The sequence below is a fragment of the Hipposideros armiger genome, unplaced genomic scaffold, assembly GCF_001890085.2.
Source record: "Hipposideros armiger isolate ML-2016 unplaced genomic scaffold, ASM189008v1 scaffold_278, whole genome shotgun sequence".
NCBI lineage: Eukaryota > Metazoa > Chordata > Mammalia > Chiroptera > Hipposideridae > Hipposideros > Hipposideros armiger.
The window spans coordinates 2,180,574-2,196,073 of record NW_017731628.1 but is presented as its reverse complement, the minus strand read 5'-3'; the positions used below and the strand labels follow the sequence as shown (position 1 = coordinate 2,196,073).

The 15,500-nt window shown below is 35.3% G+C and overlaps 1 long non-coding RNA gene across 2 annotated transcripts in view; it reads right to left on the bottom strand.

Moving 5' to 3' along the window:
• The window catches only part of LOC109390780 (uncharacterized), a 126,632-nt gene that overhangs the window by 32,608 nt on the left and 78,524 nt on the right, over positions 1–15,500 (bottom strand). For both annotated transcript variants that reach the window (XR_002125635.1, XR_002125636.1), the window contains exon 2: positions 6,097–6,173. This is a non-coding gene — a long non-coding RNA (uncharacterized LOC109390780). The remainder of the gene's footprint in view (positions 1–6,096; positions 6,174–15,500) is intronic.

Below are 15,500 nucleotides of genomic sequence, written 5' to 3'. Positions count from 1 at the left end.
ATTTTTTTCTCTATCTATAGATTACAAATGTGCAAAGTTTGTGATAACATCTACTTTTGGGGGGTTATTGTGATGATCAGGGAAAATGGATTTTTTGCCTACAGATAGAAGGTACTCAGTGCTTGGCAGCTAGGGCATAAAACATTTAAATAATAATAAACAGCCATTAGCATACAAGCAGTACAGAATTAATGGGAAGAATACCCACGTTAGCATCTAAAATATGCAAAGCAATGTACTCAGCAGAGTCCTCTTTGCGTCTGAAGACAAGCGATGATTTCTGTCACTGTGTACCTTCCATCTGCACCTTTAGAGAACCCTGACACTGGAATATGCTCCTTCAGTAAGGAACAGCCTGAAAACCCTGGCACGCTCCCTGCGGCACTTGGTTTTGCTTCATTCCCTCAGCTCGTTTTTATTTCAGCCACAGCTCTGGTGGGCCGTGTTGACTCAAGCTGATATTGTCCGGCTCAAAAGGGGCATTGCACATCTTTTTTTTCCTCCCCCTCAGGGCTTTCTCTGGAGCCACAATAGCCCTCCTCAGACGACACACTCACAGCCTCTAAAGGAAGATGAGAAGGGTGGGTGGGTGCAGTCCGTTGCCTCAGGCAACTTGCAACCAATAAGAGTAGGAATCCTGGGCTAATTGCCCAGACTCCTGTCCTTTGGGAGGAAAATTCTGGAAGGCATTCTTCATGCTTTGAGGAGGTCCCATCTGAATGGCGCCCCTGAGGCCTGCAGCAGGGGCCTCTGTACAGCCTACCTGGCTTTTCCTTCCTTTCCTCCCCTACCTCTTTTGAGCTCCCTGGCATCATTTGCTGAAGAAACTTCCTGTTTGAGGTCCTGTTTTCAGGGGTGACCAAACTAAGACCCTTTCCAAAATGGGACAGATATCAGGTGTAATTTAGACCTGGACACACTCAAAAGGGCACACACCTTGTAACTTTGATGTGTTATAATTTAAATAAAAAAGCAGGTATCACCTTTTGGAAGTAAAAACATATAACTCAATTATGTAGTACCTCATACATATTCATTTTACTTGGTCTTATGTACATAGAGGCAATTAACTCAAAAGATATGAGAATTAAAATGCAAAAGACAATCTTAGTTGAAGATGCTTTTGAGTTTTTTCCGATAATGCATTCATGGGTGAATTTTATATTTCATCCATGGAAATGGAAAAAAAAGTAATCTGCTAACACCTACACCATTAGTACCAACCTTTTTAACCTTTCATTATGAAAAATTTTCCCAGATATACAGAATAATATAAAGAATAATTTAATGAATCCCCATTACCATAACCCAGCTTTAATAATTGTCAACATTTTACTACTCTTATATATCCCCTGACTTTTTTCTTGAGTATTTTAAACACCTCTAAGACATATCATTTCACCCATAAATAGTTCTCTGCCAAATAAGGGCATTATTTTACATAACCACAATGCTATTATCATGTGAAACAAAATTAACAATATCTTCATATAATCTAATATCCAGTCCTTATTAAATTCTCTGCTTGTCTCAAAAATGTCTTTTTATAGTTAACTCATTTGAATCAAGATCCAAAAAACTTTTTACTTTTTTTTTTCAAGATAAAAAAAAAAGTGTTGTTATACCTCTTAAATATCTTATGATTCATTGTGGTTCCTCTTTCACACTTAAGAAAATAACTTTGATAAAGTCCAATTTATCATTTTTCTTCTTTAATTATAATGCTTTTAGTCCTACTTAAAAAAACTATTGCCTATTCTATTACAAAGTATTCTCTTATATTTTCTTGCAGCTCTGTAATTTTAGATTTTGTATTTATATCAATGATCCACCTTGAAATATTTATTTTTTATGTGTGGTGTGAGATTGGAGTCAAAGTTCTTTTTCTTTTTCAAATAGATAAAAAGTTTCTCCAGAACCATTGGTTGAAAGTACTGTCCTTTCTTGCACTGAATTAACTTGCTGCCATTGTGAAAATCTTTGACTGCATACATATGGATCTATTTCTGAACTCTCTATTCTGTTACATTTAGCTATTTATCCTACATATACAGTATTTAAACCGTCTTGGTTACTGTTACTTTATAATGATCCTTATAATCAAATTGATCAATTTCTCAAATTTTTACCTTCTTTATCAATATTGTTTTTGGCTTTTTTAGATCCTTTGCATATACATATAAATTATAGAATCAGCTTATTAATTTCTAAATAATAGTGCACAAGATTTTATTTTTGATGTTGTAGTGAGTACATACAGATCAATTTAGGTAGAATTGATGTCTGAATATTAATATTGAATCTTTCAATCTATGAACATGGTATATCAATTTACTTAGGTTATCTTCTTTATTTCATCAATGTTTTATAGTTTTCAGTGTATGGGTCTTACACATGTTTCATTAGTTTTATTCTTAAATAGTTAATGATTTTCCATAATAATTATAAATGATATTTTTGTTGTATTTTTCAATTGTCGCTTGTGTATAAAACTACAACTGATTTTTGTATGCTGGGCTAATGTACTGCTAGCTTGCCGAATTCACTTTTTAGTTCCAGTGGAGTTTTGTTTTGTTTTTGTACATTGCTTAGCATTTTCCAACATCAACAATCATGCCATGTGAATTTTCATTGTTCTCAGATGTTATTAATAGAAATGAGCAGAGAGTTGAAAAAAATCATGTTATCAATTAATAGTTGTGAAATAACTAAAGAATGTGGAGCATATACTTTACTTTCCCAAAGGTATTTCTCATTCATCGCACTACACAGATATTGTCAGATTCTAAATACAGAATAAAATGGTATTTCATTGGCTTTGTGCTATTATCAGGAGGTAAACTCTCACCCCAATTTTAATTGCTTTGGATGGTATTTTAATCTTTTGTATTTCCCATTCTATGCCCAAAGAGATAAATAAAAAATATTATCATTACTAGTCAAAAAAAAAAAAAGAAGAAAAAGCGATAAGGACTCATCATGCATATCAAGCAAAGGAACTTCCCCACCATGCATTACCTGCACATGGTGGCGAATGTGGTAGCGTACGCTGTGCGTGATTTGGTTGGCAGTAATTTCAACAGAGCTTTTTGCAGTGACAGGGACAGAATACCTGATTTGAAATCGTCAACAGCTAATAGAGGAAGTTTCTTATTAGTTGCTGATTCAGATAAATATTGGGAAATAGAAAATTGATCCTGTGGAGACTATAAAATTTCCTTCTTGCAAGCCACTGGGATGACGTTGATGAGACTTGCTTTACATGTGTAATAAATCCCAGCTATCTAACCTTTAAGTCAAAGAAATGCACACTCCCTGTGATCACTCAGGTCAAGCTATTCCTCTTATGAAGCACATCTCCAGATAAATCTTGCTGGTGTCAAGTTCTGCCTTGATTACTAAATAAGCCTCGTCACAATGTGTCCTCTATGGCCAGTGGCCTAGCAAGAAGTATATATGATAGTCACTATTAATCCTCCTGTTGTTTGAAAAGATGACATTGATGTAGCATTGGGGAATTAGGCTCCAGAAAGGAAAACAAAGACAACATTTCAGAATGCTCTAAATTTTGTTTCTTGGTGATATCATCTCCAACTGTTCTCAATTTGCAGGTACTCACAAGGGAGGGATACATCAAAGAATGCAAATTTTCCTATGTTAAATTATGAATGACAAGCACAATATGTACTGTCCATTTGACATGGAGAGAGATGTGAGCAAATGGTTTCTAAAAATGAGAAGAGAATATTAATTTATTCCAGTTCTAGAGGAAATAAAATAAAGCAGGGATTTTGGACACTCTTTCTTAAACAATATGACAATTACCATCATCAACAATGGTAAAGCAAACCAAGAGATACGGAATTGTTTTCTTTCTCTCAGGAGGAACACTTTTTGCAGTGCTTGTCACATGAAATAAACAGCAGATATATGGTGAATGGAAAATGATTAATAGCTGGGCTAATATGAAACAGACATGGAGTCTGCCCCTAATATTTTGTTCTTATATTTGAGAGATGAGGCTTATCTAAGTTATGAAGACTAATAAATAGAATGAATACTCATCTCCACACTGCCTATCTTAAGAAATAGAACATAACTAATAATTTATAAGCTTCCTGTGAGCCCTTTGTGATTCAATTACTTTGGGATACCTTGTCTCTTCCTGAATCACAGGTTTGTCTTTGTCTTGCTATAGACTTATTTATCTATTCCTAAAAATGTATTTTTCACTTTTGTTTACATTCCCACCAGAAGTGTACAATTTCTTGGCTCTGCATACGTAGGTACTGTCACTTTTAAAATCTTGCCTACCTTACTGTTGGTGGGATTGCAAATTGGTGCAGCCCCTATGGAAAAAAGTATGAAGGCTCCTCAAAAAATTAAAAATAGGACTATTATATGACCCAGCAATTTCACTTCTGGGTATTTATCCGAAGAAATCCAAAACACTAATTTGAAAACATATACGCACACTTATGTTCATTGCAGCACTATTTATAATAGCCATGATATGGAAGCAACCTAAGTGTCCATCAGTAGACAACTGGATAAAGAAGATGTGGTACATTTATACAATGGAATATTACTCAACTATAAAAAATGGAATCTTATCATTTGCGACAACATGGATGGACCTGGAAGATATTATGCTGAGTGAAATAAGTCAGAGACAAATACCATATGGTCTCACTTATATAGACTCCAAAGAATAAAACAAACAAAAAAAACAAAACAGACTCATAGATACAGAGAATAAACTGATGGTTACCAGATGGGGAGGGTGTTGGGGCAGGGTGAAAAACGTGAAGGGATTAAGAAGTACAAATTGATATTTACAAAATAGTCACAGGGATGTAAAGTACAGCATAGAGAATATAGTTAATAATATTGTAATAACTATGTATAATACCAGGCAGGTACTAGACTAGTCAGGGGGATCACTACATAAATTATATAAATGTCTAACCACTATGCTGTACACCTGAAACTAATATGAAATAATATTGAATGTGAACAATTGAAAAATAAAAATAAAATTAAAAAATCTAGTTGTTTTATTAGTTCCTGAGAGAACAGTGATAAAAAATCTCCTACTATAATTATGGGATTTTCTATTTCCCCTTTTAGTTCTACCAATTTCTGTTTCACATATTTTGATTCTTTGTTACTATGTTCATATTTATAATTCTTATGTTTTCTTGATAAATGATCCTTTCTATTATTATAAAAGATCTCTTTTTACACCAGTAATATGCCTTACCATTAAGTCCATTTTATCATATATTATAATAGCTACCCAGACTTCTTCTGCTATTTTTTTGGTATAACTTCTTGAATGCAGTTGCTTTTAAACTCTCTATCTTTATGTTGTCTTTTGTGGAAAGCATATTGAAAGACTTGCTTTTTTAATTCACTCAATCTTTGTCTTTTAACTGGAGTGTTTAGACTATTAATATTTAATATGATTATTGATATAGATACATTACGTCCACCATTTCATTATTTGTTTTCTGTGTGACCCCTCTATTTTTTCATTCCTCTGCTTCTGATTTTCTGGTTTGTTTCAGATTACTTGGATTCTGTTGTTTTGTTGTTTTCCCTTTTAATTTATGTATAGACTCTTGGGCTGTATCAGCTTGTATTTTTTTTTTAGTAGTTGCTCTAGGGATTAAGATATTAAAATCATCACATCCACATCTACTTAAAGAAAATTAGAAATATTCCCTAAACACAGAAATGCAAAAATAATAAAATATTAGCAAATCCAATCTAGCAATAAATAAAAAGCATCATATAGTCTTTGTCCCCGGAAATCAATTAGTTTAACATTTGAAAATCCATAAATATAATTTGCCATATGAGCAAATTAAAAAATGGAAACCATGTGATCATCTCAAACTATACATAAAACACGTTTAACAAAATTCAAACACATTTGGGGTAAAAACTCCAAACATATTACTAACAGAAGAAAATATTCTCAAATGAAGTTTGTGTACAAAAAGACCTACAGCAAAAATCATACTTAAATGGAAAATAGATGTTTTTCCCCAAATGTAGAAACAACAAACAAAAAATGATGCCAGTACTCACCATTTTTATTGGTCATTTTACTGGAGATTCTAGCCATTGCACCGAGGCAAAAAAGAAGAAATAAACTGCATGAAGATCTGAAAACAAGATGTGAAACTATGAGTATTTTAAGGTGGCATGGTATAGAAGTTCCTAAAGAATTTATAAAATAAATAACTTAGAGACTTGCAAAGTTATAATACACACAGTAAATACATAAAATTAATTTAATTTTATACTAGAGACAATCAGAAATGAAAAAAATTGAATTACATTTATAATAGCACCAAAATCATAAATACTTATGGATATGTACAAGACCTCTACAATAAACACCACAAGGCATTCTAACAGAAAATTTAAGACATAATTAAATGAAGAGCTATGTTATGGCCATGGATTGTAAGACACAATATTATTAAGAAGGCAATTTGTCCAAATGATTTATAGATGAATCCAAATCAAAATTCCAGTTTGCCTTTTCATAAAAATTGACAAACTTATTCTGAATTACATGAAATGCAAAGGAAGTAGAATGGCCAAAGCAACTTTAAAAAAGAGCAAGAGTTGTAGTACATATGCTACTGAATTTCAGGCTTACGTTACGTTACATAATCAGGACGTTTTGGAATTAGCAAAAACTATCGATAGATTAATGGAACATAATAGAAAGTCCATAAATAGAACCACTCATTCATGGACAATTGATTTTTTTTACAAAGTTCCCAGGACACTTATGTAGAAAGAAACTCTTTTTCACTAATATTACAGGAACAAAAATATATCTATATGGAAAAAATGAGCATCAATTTTTACCTTATACCAGATCTAACTATTAACTTGAATCATAAATCTAAATGTAAAAGCTCATCCTACAAAGCTTCCTAAAGATAACAGCATAGGAGAAAATATTTTGAAACATTGGATTAAGCACTGTTTCCTTATAAAGGACACAAAAAGCATGGATCATTTAAAATTTGATAAAAATTATACTTTATCAAAATTATATTATTTTTTTCTTACATAGAACTTGTATTCAAAATATACAAATAACTTTTACAACTCAATATTAGGAAGACAAATCACTCAAGAGATAATGGGGAAAAGATTCAAACAGATATTCAACAATATCAAAATTGGTTATAAAAATAACCAATAAGCACATGAAAAGATGCTCAAAATTATTAAAATTATTAGTCAACAGGGAAATACAAATAAAAAGCACAATGAAATTTCAGTACCTACTCCCTAGAACGGTCGGTTTCTCCCTCCCTCCCTTCCTTCCTTCTTGTCTCTCTTTTTGAGAGACTTACATGTTCAATTGCTGCCAAGCAGGTAGCATGGCTAGAACCTTCTGCACTGCAGGTAGAAGTGTAACAAGGTACTACCGCTTTGTAAAATCATTGGTCAGATTCTTAAAAAGCTAAACTTATTCATATAATTACCATATACCATTCTCTAATGTATTATACAGAATAAAAGAAGTGAGATACATAAAAAGTACAATATCATTTATACAAAATCTACAAAATAAAAACTAATCTATAATGACAAATTGTGGATCAATTGGGTGGGTCTAGGAACAAAGAATGGGTTCTACTTCTGAGGATAATGAATATATGCACTATCTTATTATTATTATTATTATTTTTTAGCTGAGCCATCCTGCCACCTGTTGGCAGCTCAGCAGCAACTCAGCTCAGGCTGGACTCAAACCGCTGTTGCTCAGAGCTCAAACCCTTGAGTGAGCTCTTAACCAACTGAGCCACTCAGCCGGCCCTATATGCACTATCTTGATTGAGGTTTTCTGGGTGTATACCTGGTTAAAGCTCACCAAATTGCATGTTGTTAATAGATGTAGTTTATTTTACATAAATTATCCCTCAAAGAAGTTAATAAAAGTATAAAATGTACATAAACCCAAAACAACTTTATAAATTAGTGATTGAAAGTACAAATCTCACATTTCAGTAACTTTTGGTAGCACTAATTAATTAACAATGGAGTAATTAGGCAGGATTTGCCTTTATTCTACTTTACCAGATTGTCTTAATTTGTTTACAACGCAACAGAAGATGACATAAGCAAGCACAGTCTTTAACCTTTTATTAAGCTAATGCCTTGGCCTGGAATCCTTTCTCTGTAATGCCCACTCATCCTATAAGACCTGGCTAGTGAGCATCCTCTGTTTAATTTTTTCCCTTTGTTCATCTTGGATGTTAACACCTTCTGCCTATAGATCTTTTTTATTTTTTGAGTCCCTCATAGAATTACACTTTCTCTTGGCATTATTCCACACAGAGTTGTGTGAACACCAACCTTACTAGACTCAAAGCTCATCAACATCTGATAGGTGCTCTGGGCTCTGAAACAGGCCTAGGACCTAAGGACAAAATATTAAATGTACACTAAACTGAAGTTAAACTTAGTAAGGTTCAAATCTGGCTAATTTAGAAAGAGCACGTATTTTCCTATTATAAGCTTCATAGGGTAGAGATGCGCAGCAATGTATGCTGCCAAGTTTACAGAAAAAAACACTCATAAAGAAGGATCCTTCAGAGAGAAACTTCAAGTTATCTGTGATAAACACAAGATTTTTTTTCTTTCCTCAATTAAGGGGAAAGCTTCTTAGCTTTGGTCTAACACCTTAAATCATTTCTGAATAAATGGGGCTTTCCAAAAGATGAACTATTTTCTTTTTAAATTCTATACAGAGACAGTCAGCCTTCTTAGAATTTCTGTGAAGAATTTTTGAAATTTCAGAAAAACTTTTCAAACAAAACATCTCAATTTTTTTCTCATGTGTGGATGCCATTTTCAAAACCAAATTGCACCAGACTAACGTACACATGGAAGGAAGGCTTTATTCCAAGCTATTGCAATGGCGGAGAGAGAGATGGGAACTCAGTCTGACTTTCAGGACTTGGGTGGGAAGATTCTGGGCCATCAGGGTTTGCTCATTAGCTTTTCCCAAAGGAAAATTAAACTTTCATGTGTCTTCAGGACAGGAGGAAGTTTCACACTTACAGCAAGCTGCCCTGGGAAAGGAAGTTAGGCTCCGACCCTCCCCCACACACTGGGGGGTGGAGCATTGTCTTCCTTGGTGATTACATTTCAAAGGGATGGCCCCAGGTCCTGGGTTGTAAAACTGGCAAGAGGAGTTTGAAAAGATTTGCATCTCAAAGGGGCAAATTAAGGTTTTACAATGATAAGTTTTCTAAAGCAAATGCTCTAAGAAGAGAGAGCAGAGGGACCTCTGTGGTTAGGCCATCTATCTGGACTCTGGTAAGGGCCTGGATGAAAGGGACGTCAGGGGCCTGGAAACAGGAAGAAGCCTGTCTCAAGGTCTGTCAACTTCAGGGAAATGTTAAAGCCGTCTTGAGGGCCTTTTTTACCTAACAATTTCATGTTGCTGACACTCAGCCTTGTGCTTTGCCAGAACACTGTGGAGATTGTCCTGAAACAGAGAATTGGTCCCTTGATCCAGGATACCAAGGCTCTAAGGGGATGCCATTTTGCTCTCTGCCAAGCTGAATGTGGATGATATATAGTTTTCTTCGAGCAAGGACAAGATAGCTTCAAGTGGCCTGCTATATAGCTCTACACATACTACCTTAATAGAAATATTTTTTCCTAATTGATCAAGAAAATGCATCTTTCCTCCAATCATAATGAAAATAGAACTGAGAATGCTTTCTGTACTCTAACTTAGGTCTTTACCATACTGTTTGCTGAAAATGATCCCACATCCATTATTATCCTGGAAGCAGAGAGGTTGAATTTAATCAGTGCCTTTTGTTTTCTTGCTATTTGCTTTGATTGCTACAGTTTAGCTGTTGGGCTCTGTTGAGTCATTATCTGTTCCTCCCCCTCCTTCCTTCTCTTTGTTTCATTAGCATCTTTATTTTGTAATTTCTTTATTGTTTGAGCTGTGATACTCAGTGTTTAAATGATTGCTTTGTGTCTAAGTTCTTTTTTCATCAGAAAACTTTTATTTCAAACTAAAGTAGTTTGAACAAATCTCACGACTACGATAGGATTATATTTCTTTAGACATTTGTGAGTTAGTAGCATGCCATTGACTGATGTGAAGATGTATCTAAATTAACATAGTACCCGTAGATAGGATATGATGAATTGACTGCATTTCTAGAATTAGTCAGTGGCCTCATTCTATCCAGACTCTCTGTAGTGTGATTTTGCTGCTCCCCGCCTCATGAGGTAGAGTGTATTTCCTCCCTAATAAATGAGGCAGAAGCAGCTTTGGCCTGTTCCAAGCCTAGGAACTCTAGTGGATGCCTGCATCTCCCAGGAGAATAAGCCTGGGTGAGCTCATGGAGGATTAGAGACTGCACTGAGGAGCAATGAGTATTCTCATTTGAGGCTATCCTAAAGCAGCCAGCCCCCAGCCAGCCCACAATGACTGCAGGTGCACGAGCAAGTCTAGTCAAATCAGCCACACCTATCTATATCAACAGAGTCCCTGATTAATCCATAGACTCAGAGCAAAAATCAACGTGCATGTTTCCTACCACCCAGTATTGTGGTTGGTTGTTACACAACATTTGGAGGGTATTATGTAACTGACACATCAACTTTCTTTTTCCCTTTGTGGTACACACTTCCTCCCACCTGATTATCTCAAACACCTGTTGAGAGCCATACTCTCTACCAAAGTACAATGGTAAGTACTAAAGGCACAGAAATAAATGTTAACGACTCTTCTCTCATTTGATATGGTCACGTGAAAGACATAGGGAAAACCACTCAACACTTTACACTAGGCCAGGAGTTGGCAAACTTTTGAGATGGCAGAGCCGCTAGGGGTCGGCAAACTGCGGCTTGCAAGCCACATGCGGTTCTTTGGGTACGTACATGTGGCTCTGAAGTAAAATTGAAAATGAAAATAAAACTATCATAGTTTCATTTACAATATTACTTTAAATTTTCCTTATTTGTAAAAATATATGTATGGCTCTTGGATAATTTTTAAATTGTTGTGAGGGACAGGATTAGCTCTTCCAGGGGTTGGCAAACTTTTGAAAGGCAGCTATGCTCACCACTATCTCACCAACGCTCACAAACTTTCCCAAAGAGCCACAGGTGGCTCGCGAGCCACAGTTTGCTGACCCCTGCACTAAAGCATGATGTCTTATATCAGATGAGCACAGGGGCCCCCACAGGGGTATTTAACTCAACAGCCATCAGGTGGTCTTCCTGTGTGACTGACATGTGTGGGATCTTGAATCAGGATGCGTAGGAGCTAGGCAGATTAAAACGATGTGACAGGGAGGAGCAAATTATTTTCTAAATCATTGCAAAAATGGCAAGTGCTTAAAAATAATGACACATGTGGGTTTAGCAGAGTTGATTTGGGGAATTTAGGGAAAAAAACATATTACAGCATAAATATCCTCGTGTTCCAAAAGTTTGATCTTTATCCTGAATATTATAGAAACAAATGAAGACTATTAAGAATTAGCTGATGTAGGCATTTCAAGCATCTCAGGAGGTCTTTTTGGCATCCATGAAGGAGGAGGAAGAGGAGCAGAGGAAGAGGAAGAGGAGGAAGAAGAAGCATCCACACTGTATATGTAGATGGAAAAACAGAAATTAAGTTGACGAATGGCATCCATTACATAGCTTGGCACCCCGTGGGAACTTCCAGAAGTTTCTGAGGGAGTGTCTGACAGAGTGACCAAGTGACCACTGAAAGAAGGAAAGAGTAACATGGTAGAAACTTTGAACTCAGAAATGTTTGGGGACTAAATATATGCCATAAATTATGACTACATTTTAATCTCATGGTTATATCTTTTTATTATTGAATGTTTCTCAAAAGGAGGTAGACTCAATGGCAACCATACCCACACACTCTCCTCTTCCTTCAGGAGATAGAAGCTTTCCCTACCCCTTCAATCTGGACAGCCTATGTGACTTGATTTAACTAAAAAGGCATCGACGGATAAACTATGCATGTTCTGCACCTGACCACAAGAGGTGTTAGGGTACTTCTCACTCTTGCGACTCTGAGGCCACCAGGTGTACAAGCCTGGGCAAGCATGCTGGGGGCTCTGAGATCGCGTGGAATAACACTCCCTTCTACTTAACATCCCTTTTGACCCACTAGCTTCAGTCAACCAGGGAGCTGGCCGTAGGTACACGAGTGAGCCCAGCTGAGCCCAGCTGAAGGGCCTTCCAGCTCACCTAAACCAAAGTGCATACATACCCAATGTCAATAGATGGCTATTGCTTCAAGTCACAGTATTTATGCTGGTTTTTTTTTTGTTTTTTTAAAGCTGTAAAAAGCCAACTCATAAAAAACTTTTCCTGGAAAGATGGCCCCAGAATATCATGGCTTCCAGTTGGGCTCAAGATATTGCTATTGCTCATGCACTACATTCTGCAGTAGTATCTGCATATTGAATTTGGAACATACGAATAAAAGTGAAGGAAATGAAGCTGGGTGGAAAGAAAATGATGACTCCCTACTTAACTAAACTAGGTAGAGATAAAATTGATAACCTTTATGGTTTGAATTCATAAGCCTATTTTACCCTCAATTTAGTTTTATGTCTTCAAAAGCTTCTGTCCAATTTTACAGATTTCATAAAAGAAATAATTTTCTTTTTGAAATTTCAGGATGGCGTTTTGGTTCAATTAAACCTTGATGCCAGGGCAACTGAAGCTGCTACCAGTTCACTGTCTTGCATGTCTTGGCCAAGTGGATACACTGGGCAATTTTCCTTTTTCTGCCTTGGATGAATTATTCATTGGTTTAACTCACATTTCCAGAAACACAGATGGAAAATGGTCTTAAAAATGTGCCCTTTAATAGAGTGTTCTATTTTTTTTTCTCAGTAAATGTCTTTGTGTAGTTAACTATTGCTTATAATCACCCACCACTATGCCCTGGTGACTCATTCTCACCTTAGGCTTTTTTACTGTCCCATAATATTCTTTTTTTCTATACCTGAAATACCTGTGCTGTCCTCATATTTAAAATTCTAGCTTTATGCTCTTTCCTGTGGCAAATGAAAAGTATTAAATGCAATACCTAGGACTGGGAAAAATGCTCTCTTCCTTTTCTTTCTTTCCCACTCACTACCTTTCCTCTTTTCCTCTGTTCTTCCCCAATTCCTTTCTTTCTTCTTTCATTCTTCAGAATACTCAATTATTATTTGCTGTATTGTTTATCAGTGTGGCTTTGTATCCAGTCCATTGCAGAACTGCCATCTCTTTTTGATGTTTCATGTTTTGAGTCCATAAAAATATTATTTTTTCTTAAATATTGTATAGTAGGAAAAAGAAGCAATTTTAAAGTCATACATTTTTTATTTAATCCGGATGGCACTATGGTCTTACAAAGAAATGAGTCAAGCAACCTAAATGATTCTCACTAAATTCTCTATAAAATAAGATAAATAACCCTATTTTAGAGGAGTAGTATGAGGATAAGATTAGTTGAGTATATTTAAAAAAGCACAGGTGGTACTTTAAAACACTGTATAACTGCATGAGAATGTCCAAGGAGTAAGACAACACATAGTAAGTTCCTAAAATGAACTGAAGTAGAGAAAGGCTTTTCTTGGACTTAAAATTTTAAATGACCCTTGAAGGGTTATAAAAATGCTATTTTTAAGGAGGGAAAGCTCTTCTAGGAAGAAACTTACCAAATGTCTGGGTTCCTAATGGCTATTTCTGTGGTCTTCTGAACACTTGAAATGGAAACTTTTGCATTTTTATGATTACTCTAATCTACAGCTCACATTCCAAGACTGAGATCATATGTATATACACGCTTAAGTAAGTAGCAGTGAAGGCTATTCTCTTTAATTATGATATTTCAATTTTCATAAGAGAATCATTTTCCTTATATAGAGAGAATATGTGTGTTTCTATTTCCATATTCACAGCTTCTCTTCCATTTTCATTTATTTTTAACCACATTTTCACTTCACAAACTTGGCACATATGCAAGAAAGCATAACGTATTATCTAAAGTACAAAGTCATATATATTTCAAACAGAGGCTGAGTTGACAAAAAGATGAACTTGTCTTTTGTCAACTCCATCCTCCACTTTTCTCTTTGCCACTTATTTCTTTCTGTGTTCTTTGGTTATTGGGAAACACATAGTGAGTAAATTATAAGGAAAGATATGTGAGCAAATGATTTCTAAAAATGAGAAAACAATATCCATCACCTCATAAAATATGTGTAATTGGGTGAAATTAAGATTCAATCTAACCCTCCCCTATTGGTTGTGCTACCTTAGATATTATTTATTGCAGAGGTAAGAGATACACTTTATTTTCAAACTTGTAGCATTAAACATGTAGGTTAGATGGTAGAATCGCTTGGTTTATATTTTCTATTCAAGGCCTCCAGAGGGCAGCATTCATTTTTTTCAATACTATAAAACAATAATAATTTTATCTCTCTCTCTCCTCTCTCTCCTCTCTNATTTTCTATTCAAGGCCTCCAGAGGGCAGCATTCATTTTTTTCAATACTATAAAACAATAATAATTTTATCTCTCTCTCTCCTCTCTCTCCTCTCCCTCTCTCCCTCCCTCTCCCTCTCCCTCTCCCTCTCTCTCTTTCTCTCTCCCCCTCCCTTCCCTTGAGTTTATTATTTGTGTTTCTGGTTAGGGACAGGAAGTCCTCCACCAACAAAGAGGACTTGTAAGAAAGGTAGAAATACATTGTATATTATCTCTTAAAAAAAGTTACTAGATACTTTCTTTACAGAATCCTTTCCAAGCAGAATCCTTACCTCTTATCCTTTCAATAAGACTAAATAGCAACTAAAAATGATTTTACTTTCATAAGAAAAAAGCCGTTTGATTTGATAAATAACTGAGCATTCAAATAAATGCTGAAAACTACCCTATTCCCTTCAAAAACAAGAAAACAAGCACAGAAAGAATAAGTGACCTTTACCAAGACAAACAATGAGTTTTTATAAGAATAGTGACACGGCGGTACATCCTGAACAAGATGCAAATCCCCTGACACATGGATGGGAAACTGAGACGAGCCCTCTATAGAGAAGGTTTTCTTATGATACATTTACTTGCTTATATTTTCAGTAAGTCAAGACCAATAAGTAACTATTGGGTTGTTGGAAACGTCATGATGTATTTTTTCTACATTTTGCATTGCAAAAATGCGTCATGACTTTTCCAACAACCCAATAGTATTTATAAGCTGCTGGTATTATTCTAACTATAGAAGAAGGGTCTGATATGTAATCATTTGGGAGTAGAGGGAGATAAATGTATGCTGCACAACGAATAGAACTTTTAATGACCTCTCCTCTGATGAGTTATTCGGTGACCAATTCAGAGAGAAGGTGAAGAGAGCTTTATTCTAATTTATTCTCTCTTAATTCTGTATTTTGGGTTGTCTTCAACTAAGAAACA